The sequence below is a fragment of the Anser brachyrhynchus genome, assembly GCF_964034855.1.
Source record: "Anser brachyrhynchus genome assembly, chromosome: 2".
NCBI lineage: Eukaryota > Metazoa > Chordata > Aves > Anseriformes > Anatidae > Anser > Anser brachyrhynchus.
This window is the reverse complement of record NC_137695.1, coordinates 31,956,313-31,968,625: the sequence shown is the minus strand read 5'-3', so window position 1 is coordinate 31,968,625 and position 12,313 is coordinate 31,956,313. Positions and strand designations below refer to the sequence as shown.

Genomic DNA, 12,313 nt, shown 5'->3' with positions numbered 1-12,313 from the left:
CTTTCTCCTTTGTCTTTTTTTTATGTTGCATACAAACTGATTAAAGAAATGCAGATATGATACTGTATGAAATCTGAGAAAAACTTTCAGAAAGTCTTAAAATATGTTGACAGAACTCATAAATTTCAAACAAATAATACAACTGAACAGAAACAGAAACCATCAGCTGTTTCTTTGTCAGTTGCAGGTACATGGGGACCACACATAGTCTACATGACAGTCTGCAGAGTTCTCAGTCATGATTCTTACCACATCTGTCCATTCTCTTTTTTGAGAAACATTTAAATGCTCAAAGCAAATCCCTATCTTCTATAGAGCCTGGAAGATCACCTTGTTGAGCTTCTGTGGAAAAAAAAAGGGGTGGGGGGGGGGTGGGGGGAAGGACAGACTAGAGGAAGGCATAATTGCATTATTATTTTTTTTTAAATTATGATTATCATTCACTATCTATATCTATTTTAACTGGCAATAAATTAAATTAATTTTCCCCAATTCAAGACTGTTTTGTCCATGATGATAACTTCTAAGTGATCTCCATGTCTTTATCTCAACCCACAAGATTTTCATCCTATCATTCATTCATTCTACTATTGAGGAGGGGGAGTGAGTGAGCAGCTAGGTAGGTGTCTGACTGCTGGCAACAATTTTTTTTTCTTTTTGTGGGGTAGGGACTACTGAGAGTAAAAAGCTACCTCTGCTGAGAGTGTTCTCAGGTTTCTGTCTTCATGCCTTTACTCTATTAAATAGTTTTGAATGTCCAATAGCTTACATTTATTTAATGATTTGCATTTAATAGCTTAAAAAAAAATGTTTCAAGGTGTTAGAATTCTGTGTGTATTTTTTCAGTGTTGAGATCTTTAGAGACTCACATGTGTCTCCTGGAACTAGTATTTTTGGTGGACAAACTGCAATAAAGTGTCTGAAGAAAAAAGAGGAACTTAAAAGGATCTTTATCAAACAAATTTTGGAAGACGGCCAAGCAGGAAGAACAAGGACTTTAAAAACTTGAGATAAAATACTTGAGGTAAATGCAGATAAACCTACCTTTTCATTTTAAGGAACAAAGTTTGACTCAGTTTTGTTAGGATGGAGGGAAGAAAAAAATACAACCACCACTTCGTGATGTATTGATGACATTGTGTTCTGAAAACTGAAAAAATACCCCTGGTGTTGTCTTTTCTTTTTAAAATGTCCAACAGTGGAGATATTTTAACATTCCACTATTTATATGTATATTTAATGTATATTTAATTTTATGTATATTTAAGAAAAGACAGGTATCTGATGGGGAAACTGGCGGGGAAAAGACTCTTCTTATATAAATGTATAAGTAATAACTTATGCTATAACTTATAGGCATAACTTACAATATATAGAAGAGCATACAAAAAAATTGGGTTGCTATTTTGTCCATTAATTCAGAGTAGTTAACAGTCTGGTTAACTACTGCTTAAGGGAAACAGTACTACTGGTCAAAGTCAATCCACCACAGTATTGTTTTTACCATCATTTATGTCGGACAGTTTCAGAGCTCCAGCTAAAATATGAGTTCATACGCACAAGATGTTTCAAACGTACAGATCTCTTCTTATTCTATGCCAGCCACTAAAAATTAATAACACTAGGAAGACGTCTAAATAAATGCATTAATGACATCATTTTCCCTCTTTCTTTTGGATTCTTGTAAAGAGTTACACATATTTTCCACTACACTGCCATCCCCCCAAGAACATTCTCCAGCATTGTGTTTAGCATTACTAAACTCTGGAGTAACACTCTCTTTTTTCCCCTTCAAATGTGTTTTAATTAGCAAAATCTTTGAGCCTTGAGATTTACTACATGTCAACACATGGATTGATGTTGCTTGAGTCCATAACACTTTCTCTTCCACTTCACAGCCATAATTTACTGCATTCAAGCATCCTATTTGTTTTGCTAGCTACTGATGCATATTGGCCAAACACATATGCTGAGCACTCTGCTGTCAGACCTCAATAACAAAGCTCCTGAACAGAGCTAAGTGTTGGGAGACTGGTGATCTGAAGCATTATACACAAACAAACTAGGTCATGCAAAAGAGGAAGATTCTCTGCTGTCTTATCACATTTAAGATGTCACTCTTCCAATCTGCAGTGTTTCTAAATTCACTTAGCAGGGTAGGTCTTACTGTAAGTGCTGAGAAGGAGTTAGAACCCCATACCTTGACTTTGGTCAAGCAAGTTAGAAACAGCTACCTGGTTATTCACATTGGAAGGTCAAAAGTGACTGTACTTAATATCAGGCGCACCACCCCCTTACAAGCTATGGCCTGCATAGACTAGTCTATTCCAACTGCACTAGCTTCTAGGATTATATAGACACAAATTGTACACAGAAGCTCAAATAACTCAGATACAAAACAAATCTTATGTGTGTCTTTCTACCCAGTATTGTTATACACCATATATAAGTTCCACATTTGCATTCATCCTTAGTTTTACTAACAAATTGTCAGGTCAATTACACAGCTAACTCCTCTCTATTGCATTCTTCATCCCTTCCATCTGTCACTCTTTCAGCCCTTCTCCTCTTTTGCACTCCTCTAAAAATCCTTACATTATTGTGAGGTAAAATAATACTCCATCCAAACTAACATGGACTTACTTGTTGGCACAAGGTCTCTGTCACTTCTTAAGATAAGTATTGGAGCTTAAGACAAAGATCTTGAGCCTAAATGGATCTATGCATAGCATCCCAGTGTAAACTAGAATTTTCTATGGTTATCCAACATTGTAGCATTACGTTTCCCAAATATTGCCATGTGGCTTGAAAAAGACAAAAAATGCACTATACTTTCTGTTTTTATAGAAGTATGTGAAAAAAAATGTTTGTTTTCCATATGCAGGAACTCTATGAACTCTGTTTTTCTCTAAAGACATTCAGAGGTCCATGACCACATCTGAAGATGTTTTCTGTCATCCCTTCATGTTTCCTATAACAATTCAGTACACTACCATAAATGTCTAGAATAAGGCCAGATAGTTTCAATTACTTGTTTCAAGAAGATGCCTTTTCAATCACAACTTCTTACTTAAAGGGCAGCTGCTTGGGTCACATTACCTGTCAAGAGCCAGACTTCATGATTATTGAAATTTTCTGTACATGTCAGTCTCAGAAGGAAAGAAAGAACAGACTGCATACATAAAACAGCATTTCATAGTATGAATTACTTCAGGTACATAGGCAATCACTGAAAGGATAGAAATCATGAGAGAAATATAGCTCTACTGGATTATTTAATTTGATTTTTTCATTGACCACTGTGGCCAGAGCTGCACAAGATCTACAGTTATGTCTTGCCAACATACCAGGCAAATAGAAGTAAGTATCAATAGACATTGTTTCTTCATGGCCAAAGGCAGCACCTTCTAAAGTCAGTGAAAAGGCTCTCAAAGACAATGAAAACTTTGGATGAGGTTATTGATTTCTGTTGTTTAGCCAGGAATTTAAAGAAAATGTAAGCGAGAGACCTTACAGATGGCTGTGTACAAAATACATCTTTTTTTTAAAACAATAAATTACCAGTTTCTGAAATGGGTGATTTAGAGATAGGAAATCATCTTGTGGTACATGATATAAACCAAATCTGTCAGGCAGGCATGGGTTTGTATTACTTAACCTGTGCTAATTTATTAATTTTAGTTTCTGCAAAACTGAGATAATTTGGTTCCTCTGCAAAGTTCACCAGTGAGATAGTTATAAAGGAAGGAATACTCCTTTTCTATCTATAGCCTCTAACACAACTGAGGGAGTCCATGAATAAAGTATCTATTGCCTACTCAAATCTATAATCTCTGTAACGCCAACATAGACTTCACATTAGCTGAAGAACCCCAAAAGCAGAAATCCTCATTGCCTATTTCCAAAATCTCTTTCCCACCCTATCTTAATTCAAGGTGTTTTCATTAAGTTGAAATCTGTCCCTCAGAAGGGATTTCCTTAGGCAGATACCTTACAGTGGCTCACCCCTGTGTGCAAGGACCTAAACAAGCTACGGTACCATGGAGCACCTCCATCTGTGAAAAGATGTCACTGAACTACCAGTAATTGATTGCTTTAACACATCAGCTTAACTTTTCCCCCTTTTATTAAAGATATCTTTTATTAGAGATCTATTTTATTAAAACCATCCTTCCTTTTTTGAAATATGAAATTTAAAAAGCTATCAGAATGTTGCTTTGTATCACAATACTGCCAAGTACTGAAAAGGAAGTCCCGTCTAGGCATTTTTAGACATATCTACACCTTATTCATCTCTGAAAAAAGATTTAGGTCCCGTTGTGGTAAAAGTAGTTTGGTTGATACAGGTAGTGGTTTGTTAAGCTTCTCTTGCACATCCTGTTCTCTGAACCGAAGAAGAATGAAGCAAAGTTATTAAAAGCTTCAAACAAGTTATTTTTTGTGGTAGGAAATAATGCTGTTAGCTGGGGAGAGGCACAACTGACTGCACATTGAACTTCCAGAGTAAGGTAGCACTGTTTTTCAGAGATTCCTTGTAAGTACTTTGCTAGTTAATCTCCATCTCACTAATGCAAGAGATTACATTTTCCCTTGTCTTCTAATACTGTTCATCACCTGCATTGTCTTTTAGAAGCTCATTGCTTTATACCGTTAATATTTAAGGAATTGTTTTTACCACAACCATTGCCATGAAAATACAAAGCAATAATTCAGGATGTAGTATTCATATAATGAGGAACAAATTAAAGAAATTAAACACTTCACGTGAAAAACTTCTATTACTGTTCATTTTTTTTATATTAATTACAGTAAGAACAGGAATAATGAAAATATAACTGCTGATTTTTTCAACTTCCTAGTAGTCTTCACTTTGCTCAGCTTACAATTGGGCTACATTAAAATTTTCTATGAAAACTCACGCGGACTTTACAACTCTGTGTCAGAACTATTCCATGAAAGCTCTGATGAATGTATCACTATAATATATGATATATAATATATAATAAATATATAATATATAATATGTAATAAAGATATAAGATATAATATGAGATAACATATAAGCATAGAAAAATTATAACTAGAACCAGTAGACAGTATCATCATAACACAGTATGCTACATTTCCCAAGGGCACAAACATACCAAAAATACCTTTCTATCAAAATACAGAAATGGGGCATACCAAAAATACCTTGCTATCAAAATACAGAAATGGGACTTTCCAAAGTCATTTATGAAATTGATAGTCCAAAGGAGTGGGAAATACAGCTCCTGAGACTCCTTATGAGTATGACCTACAGGCATTGCCACAGAGTTACAGAAAGTATAGTTCAAGCAAACATTGGGTAAATTATTCAAGCCAATGTTATACAAGAGAAAATTCAGGGAAATCAATAAGAATGAGTGTAAAATATTGATTAGTAGTTAAATTGTGACATAAAATTAACAGATTATTAAATACTTTGGAAAGCAAAATACCTAAGTCAAAGACAAAGATCAAGAGCTATTTTCCTGATGTCAGCCATCATAAGCATGCGAAGACAATGGTAAATGTGATATAACATAATGATACAAATTTTGAACGAGAATAGAATAAGGAGTTACAAGGAAACCACATGAGTTTTTAGTTTGCTTTTTTAATAGAAGTTGGTTGTAAGTAACCTACCTTAAACCTACCTTAGATCTTCACTTTTAAGTTAAAAAATTTGGAGCATTATCAAGATGTTCAAGCACTATTAAGATGTACAAAGAAAAGATGCAGGAACTAATTAATTTCCAAAGCTACTTTCTCATTCATTCCTTCACTGAGGTAAATTATCTTTAAGTTAATTACCTTTAAGTAATAAAGATAATCAAAGGAGGCAGATATATTTCTTCAACGGCAATAGTCACAGAAGAAGTCTGCATGTCTGCATTCACAGCTACAAAAGATATTTTTAATTTATTCTTCTCATTCAAGTTTACACAGCAATACTTTAGAATAGAGAATAAATGAGAATCCCTCCTCATCTTTCCCAGAGACAATTGTGGAGCCTCATCTTCACCTGTTGTGCAATTGACTGCATCGCTTGTGCTTTCCTCACCTCACCAGCTCATTCCTCAGTGGGTTATACCAACTGCACTCATGTGATGTAGAGCAATGTATTTTATCAATCACCAACTTAAGGCCTCCTCCACATCACAGTTGATTTCATTGGTGTAGGATGAAACTCATACTGAAAGAAACAGGACATGGCTAGAGACTGGAGAGCACTAATTTTGTGTTTTGTTTTGATCTTGTGGTGCAACAGGCAGCTGTTGAGATAGGAGTGTTGTGCATAAAATAATGTGACAGCTAAGAGAGCATAAAGAAAGCTTTGGACCTTTTTGCGTTCCAGACTTTTTTTGATGCATTTTGGATAGACCCAAACAACTGGCTTGGATAACCTGCATCAGATTAACTAGACCATCATTTTTAGGATGAATTATTGCAACTTGAGAAGAAATATAACTGTTCTGTCATTTCAAAATGACATTTAAAAACTGTGAATTTGTTTTCTGCATTATTTAAGAGTGTCTGGCACCCTGGCAGTGAAGAACCATGCAATCTGAAATTTTTCTTGAGGTATCAGACCTTTTTGTTCTCCTTTTCTACTTTCTCCCCTTATTTCTTCTGCTATTTTCATTATGCAATAACTTTGTCCAAATGTTTATTTTTCATTGATAACATTTCTCAGTGATTTAGTAAATATTGATTGTTTGTTGGGTGTATTGATTAAGAAATCAGAGATCAAGTTACATCCTTTTTCTTGTGTAAATGAATACAGTCCAGATACACCACTCACCAAAGACATTGTGTACGATATTTTGTTAAAAAGCAAAAGTCAGAACCAAAGGACAGTGGAAAAGAAGAAAAGAAAGATAAGTACAGTTGCATAAAGATGTAAAATGGGTGCTCAGGATAGTCTTAGATAATTAGCTCTTTGTTGTTTTTGTTTGTTTTCATTTTGTTTTGTTTTGTTTTTCTCTAATAACTATACTTATAAGTTTGCAATACCATTTCTCTCGGCACAGCTAGTCTACTAGTTTCAATTATGCCTGCTGGGATGATTTTTTCCAGGTTTTCCTGTCCTTTGACAGGTCAAAAAATATTTTAAGATCCACCTCTGGGATAAATTTTGATATATAAATTTTCAAATATCATTTTCCAGATGCTTCCTCTATGAATATGAGAGACATATGAGTATATCAAAGGTAGATTAAAGAGTTACTTGCAGATTGTGTCATGAACAAAAGAGAAAACCAGTTTGGTTCTTCTCATGCCCAAGAACTTTTCCTTCATTTAGGACTTGGTTATGAAAATAGAATGTTTATGGATATAAAGTTGTAGGTTCTATCTTTAAATATTCAGTTGTGAACTGTTAAATCAAACCAAGAGTATCCCTTTAGATTCCTGCCTGGTTTAAATTGCTTTGTCTTATTCTGTGTTGTTCTATTCTAACTATTTCTGCTTTTCCATCCTAACCATTTCTGCTGGCTGTTTGAGCGGGGTGAGGAACTAAATGTGCTTTGTTCTAAGCCAGATTTAATATGATTATATTTCTGGAGTGTAATGAAATTCAAGAAATAAAAATACAAAGTCCTGCAAAAACCTGTGTTGAGCTAATCCACTACAGTGATGTTGTCTGGACACTGACTGGCTTTAGTAGCAGCCCTCCTGAAAAGGACTGGGGTCTTGTTTGGCAATATGCTAAACATAGGCCAGCAGCATGCCCTGTCCTCAAAAAGACCAAAAAAAAAAAAATCTTGACGGAATTAACAAGAGTCCTGTTAGTGATTCTTCCCCTTTATTTGGCACTTATTTGACTGCATCTGTAAAGCTGCATTCAGTTTTGTACCCTTCAAAAAATACACGCTTTAGCAAGTGGCCAACAAGATGGTCAGGAGCTGGAGCAAATGTCCTTTGTGGAAAGGCTGGAAGATTTGGTCTTGTTCAGTGTGAGGAAGAGATGGCTTAGGGGGAACTTAACAGTGCCTGCATAAAGGTTATAAAGAAGATGAAATCAGACTTTCCACTGGAGGGAAAATGAATATAAGTTGGAACAACAGAGAGGTTCCTTCGTTCCACAATAAAAAAAAAATCTCTGAAAAATGGTTAATCATTTCAAGTTACCCAGAAAAGTCACAGAATACCTCTCCTCCAATGTTTTCAAGACCTGACTGGACAAAGCCCTGAACAACCTTGTCTGAACTCAGTGTCAATCTTGCCTTGAACACGAGACTAGAAGAGACCTCCCAAGGGTACTTTTCAAACAATTTGCACTCAATTAGAAAATGGGAAATAGATTTCTGCTAAAGCAATTGAAGAAAACTTTGATTTCTCCAGTTTTAAAAGCATGTTTTAAAAGAAACCAAAATAGCATGACCTGCTGGCCAACAGAGATTAATGAAGAAGACAGGAAGATCGGGAAATAAATTACTAGGTTTTAGAGTATCACCCTATCACCCTGTTACCCAAATACCGTCTCAGTGATATACAATTAATTTTGGCTTCACGAAGTACCTCTGAACAGTTTCTCTGAAATGTGATCAGTGTAGTACAAGGAATTGCTGTTTTTTTCCTATTCTTAAGTGGTGGTTTTACTCGGGTGGGTGGCCGAGCTCCACCACAACCGCTCTCTCACTCCCCCTCCTCAAAGAGGAACGGGGAGAAAACACGATGAAAAGGGCTCAAGGGTTGACATAAGGACAGGGAGATCACGCAGTAATTATTGTGACAGGTAAAACAGACTCAGCATAGGGAAATAGTAAGATTTATTGCTTATGACTAACAAGCTAGAGAAGTGAGAAACAAAGGAAAGAAACCAAAAACACCCTCCCCCCCATCCACCCTCTTCCACCTCCTCCCCCCAAGCTACGCAGGGGAACGGGGGAATGGGGGTTATGGTCAGTCTATAGCACTTCTTCTCTGCCGCTCCTTCTCGGTCACTCTCGTCCCCTGTGCTGTGGGGTCCCTCCCACGGGATGCAGTCCTTGCCGAACTGATCCAACATGGGCTGCCCACAGGCAGCAGCTCTTCAAGAACTGCTCCCACATGGCTCCGTACCACGGGGTCCATCCCCCAGGAGCAAACTGCTCCAGCACAGGTCCCCCACGGGCAGCAGCTCCCCCCAGACCCCCTGCTCCTGCGTGGGCTCCTCTCCACGGGCTGCAGCTCCGGCCCGGAATCTGCTCCAGCAGGGGTCTTCCACAGGCCGCAGTCTCTGTCAGTGCAGGTCCACCTGCTCCACCATGGTCTCCTCCACAGGCTGCAACATGGAACCCTGCTCCGCCATGGTACTCCATGGGCTGCAGGGGGACAGCCTGCTTCACCATGGTCCTCACCACAGGCCGCAGGGGACTTCTGCTCCGGCGCCTGGCGCACCTCTCCCCCTCCTTCTTCACTGACCTTGGCGCCTGCAAGGCTGTTCCTCACTCCTCTCACTCTCCCAGCTGCTGTGTGGTGCAGTGTTTTTTTTTTCCCTGTCTTAAGTATGCTCTCACAGAGGCGCAAAACACCATCACGTATTGGCTCAGCTCTGGTCAGCAGTGGGGCCCTTACCAAACATGGGGCATCTTCTAGATCCTTCTCACAAAAGCCACCCCTATGGCCCCCTGCTACCAAAACCTTGCCACGTAAACCCACTACATCTTGTCATGGCCCATCTTTTGACTAAGCCTGTTTTTTTTTGGTTTGGAGGATGTTGTGAATGTAAGAGACCTGCTCTTTAGAGTAATCCCAGTTTGGCTTCACTGAGCTGATCTCCATTGACTGCAAAGAGAGACAGGTTGTCTTGCTCAGATGCAGGTGTCCATGTTTCAGGTGTCTTCATTTGCCAGAGGGAAAATTCCCATGGCATTTGTGTTATAATCACACTGGATCTGGGTATTTCATCTCAGATAGATACAAAAACATAGTAAATTGTGCTGTTACATCCATATAGCACTCTCATGCAACTTATGGCTACCAGCAAGCTGAACTAGAATTAAATCAACATGCAAGAGAAGGGGAAAGTATTTGTAAGCCACTAGCATTCTCCCAACCAGTCCCGTTCCCACCAGTGAGAACCTGTGCCAATTAGCTCTCCAGTTATCACTACATCGTGGACATAGTTCAGAATTCGGTCCAGTTCATGTTCTTATGACAGACAACAGGCTTTCCAGCAAGTCTCCTGATCTTTGGTATGTAATTTGTGTTGGATTTTCCTGCAATAATTAAATATTTTAATAACATAATTTATTTCCTTTATTTATTAATTCTTTTAAATTTGTCTTTCCTGGAGTATGGGCAAATTAGCTCAGTCATTGGCAGACATTCTTTTTCATTCCAGTCGCAGCACTGAAATCATACAAGCACTGGTGTAACTATGCAATTTTCCTTGTCCTCACTCAAGGGATGTCACAGAGCCTTATGTAATTTGCATGCATGTCTCAAATGACAAACTTTGAACAGTTTTCTCAGTTTATAAGTAAAAATATCCCCTCACATTGCCCTAACTTCCAGCCCTGTAAACTCAGCTTTTTATGAAAATTTTTCTCTCTTCGCTATCGTTCATGTTCTTCCCTAAGAATAATAATTAAAATAAATAAATAAATAAACTTCAGCCAGCTCTGCTGTTTAACAGAGTGGCAATATTATTTTTGGACAGCATAAGAATGGTTTTTATATGGTATCCTGAATTGCTATGGTTAAAATAAGGATTTTTCACCCTTTAGGAAAACCTTGACAGAAAAATAATTTTCAAAACTATATATAGTTATTATTATCAAAACAATTGGGAAACTTTCTGGATAAAATTGCATACTGTCAAAAGATGGGCTTATGTTTCAGAAGGCATACCACCACATTTCCAAAAGAAAAAGATGGTTGGAGGTGATAGCACAGCACTCACTTAGCAGATGAGGCCAATCTCCTCAACATCTGCCTTTGGTCAATTGAGAAAGAAAGGACCTCTCAAAATGGTGACTGAGAACACGAGTCTAGCTTAGTCTTTTTTAGCATAGACAAGGTATCTTTCTCAGTGGGAACATAAAGTTAAGAAACATGAATACCACTTCACAGCCTTTAATCTGAACGTAGTGGTCTCTCTGCGGGCTGTGTCTAATTTTCAGTGGTGGAAGTTGAGAGAGAAAGTTCATCAATTTGCATTTCACCATGGAAGTACAGCAAGGCAGAACCTGAACAGAACTCCATGGCAGTTACAAACCCCACCTCACCACAAGCCACACATCTTGAAACTTTGCACCAAAATTTTTCAGCCAAATGCCTGTTGCAGAACTTCACATGTATAAGCAACAACAACAAGTTACTTTTTCAAGAAAGGGTCAAAGATAAAGCCACTGGAATCACTTACGCCATCTTTTGTGCAACATGACCAACAACAATAACATATAACTGTCAGGTTATACCTGTTTTCTGAGACACCTCACTAATTCAAATCATCCTTTATTCTCAAATAATAAAAAATAATTATATATATATATTATTATTATTAATAAAATATATATATCAGAGCATGCCACATCTGGAAGCTGTTATGCAGGTCTTGGAAATTATCATCATCAGAATATCACTTAAACAGGTGCATGCTGTTGGCTAGGGTTCATAATAGACACACTTAGGTTAGCTTGAGTATCAGTAACACAGATTTCAGTGTTTAACATATCCAGATCTTGGGGCTTAAAGTCTCCTAAGGTTCATTTGGGGTCTAACATAATCTATTTTTATGAACTTAATAAAGAAGAATGCAGATATAATGAGATCCTCCAAAGATGTGGCTGGAAGGATACCTAATGAGACTAACATTAGCCGGTGGGAGACAAACTCTTACGGTCTCCTCATCTGTCACCTCCCATCCCAGTCCCATTTGGCTCCTCCAGATGGTGATTTAGAGTAGATTTAACCAATACGTTTGCATTCATCTATTTTCATCTCTGTTGCCTAAAGTAGCAGCTTTAGGGAGACTAACTTCTTCAGGCTAGGTATAGACTGAGTGAATCCTCCTATAGGGAGAAACACAAGTGGTTCCAGTTCTCTTCACAGTACAGGCTAGCCCATCTAGATCTTATAAAGATTGTTAAAGATGGAAAAGACATTCCTACACAGAATTATTTCCACAAAGACTACTAGCAGATATTTCTGCTCAGAGTTTGAGAACTGTCAATTGGAAAAAATCCTGGAAAATAAAGATGTGGTGAAAAGATGTGACTCATGGTCAACCATAGGATGGATCATATTATGATTGAACATTAGCAATTAATACAGAAAATCCTTAAGAAAGTCATATGTAACA

At 37.6% G+C, this 12,313-nt stretch overlaps 1 protein-coding gene across 1 annotated transcript in view; it reads left to right on the top strand.

The window, feature by feature from the left end:
- Positions 1-2,805, top strand: part of LOC308189874 (uncharacterized protein) — a 72,882-nt gene extending 70,077 nt beyond the window's left edge. Inside the window, exon 3 of the transcript XR_013946666.1 lies at positions 847-2,805. The gene's annotated coding sequence lies outside the window, so the exon portion shown is untranslated. The remainder of the gene's footprint in view (positions 1-846) is intronic.
- Positions 2,806-12,313: the final 9,508 nt, after the last annotated feature.